Source organism: Wasmannia auropunctata, unplaced genomic scaffold, assembly GCF_000956235.1.
Source record: "Wasmannia auropunctata unplaced genomic scaffold, wasmannia.A_1.0 LD336057.1, whole genome shotgun sequence".
In the NCBI taxonomy this organism is placed as follows: Eukaryota; Metazoa; Arthropoda; class Insecta; order Hymenoptera; family Formicidae; genus Wasmannia; species Wasmannia auropunctata.
Genome location: NW_012026833.1, coordinates 579,420 through 580,923, shown reverse-complemented (window position 1 = coordinate 580,923; position 1,504 = coordinate 579,420). Strand labels below are relative to the sequence as shown.

General features: G+C 28.7%; 1 protein-coding gene across 2 annotated transcripts in view; it reads right to left on the bottom strand.

Annotated features, from left to right (window-relative positions):
• Window positions 1–1,504, bottom strand: part of LOC105450696 — a 10,951-nt gene that overhangs the window by 3,646 nt on the left and 5,801 nt on the right. The window lies entirely within an intron of this gene.

Sequence of the window (1,504 nt, the reverse complement as noted above, 5' to 3'; positions counted from 1 at the left end):
GGTATGTCAGTATTGTGCTGTGGTTGCCTCACCTTTTCAGCCGCAGCAGAAAATGACGACAACATTAATAACGTCATCAGTCTCTCAGTGTATTACAAAAGCGTGCTACGATAAATTTTAAATCGATGTTCACAGTATTGCCAGTGCTGGCAATCAATTTTGGAACACAGCCCTAATATATGGACGATATCGCAGATTTGTCGCGATATATTCTCCTTAGGGTTTTACTATATGCATTACGTTCAATATTTTGAAAATTGTGATGTGATTGACTTGACTTGATTGACAGTAGAAAGGACAGAACACAGGGAAAACGTGTAATGCTCGTTTTTATCGACAATGTTACTATATTTAGCCTCTATATTTCTCATCGCTATAATAAACAATATCAAATGCAATTTAAATTAAATATTATGAAACAATTGATTTACAGGCCTGTCCTTTCGCTACGTCACTGGACTACATTAAAACTATAACTACATTAAGACTACATTAAAAAACTCATTATCTAAATAATTTCCTTTATATTTATTTATTTTCCAATTAATTTTTTTATAAATCTTTTACAAATAGAAATATATACACGGAACGATCACTGTCAAGATCAAATCTAGGATAGTTGCTTGTGTATTCCAATATTTTCATTGCCGAAACTGAAAATCCATAGTACGTAATGAATTATACATTTTCAATATTCCCACAGTGTATATCGAAACACAGCCTATGCGTTAATTATTTTTATATGAGGAATTATTATCCTTGTATATTCCTATTTAAAAATTATTCTATAATTTCAGTATTATAATGGCTGCGTTCAGCAGAAAAACCGGCTTTGCAACTGTAAAATTTTTTCATATGATTGGTTTATACATTTAGATCCATAAGGAACTAAGAGTAAGAGAAATAAGAATTAATCATGTTAAAGAATTTTACAACTGCAGTTGCAAAGCTGCTTTCTCTGTTGAATATAGCCAATATTTGAGCATTAGGGTAAAGGTGCCTAATATGAGATATCTTTTTTTAAAGGCTTATAATTTAATTAATTTATAATCTTAATTCCTATTGTTATGTCAAAGTTGTAGGAAAAATATTCAAGTTTTATTTTTAAAAGTTAGTAATCAATAATAGCTATACTTTGTTGTATATGAAAGTTTTTATCAAAAGTACTGATTTTACACATTCAAAAATAGGATTCCTAATATGAGACACAAGGATTTTTTAATATTAAGTAAACATGAAAAAATAGCCCGTTTTGTAACAATTTTTTTAAAACAGTAACTTTGTTAATCAAAATCATAGAAAAATGATCAAAAAATAGATTTGTTAAGAAATCAATGAGCTTCCGCCATTTTATAAAGCATTTCTGAAACTCAATTTTGATTTTCTTAGTTATCAAGAGGAATGTTCAATCTTTAATTTGAGCTTAGGCTCATCTTGATACAATGATTTTTCATAGAGTTACCGCTATTGAAAAATAGTATAAATTTAAGCTAAAATTTAGTGG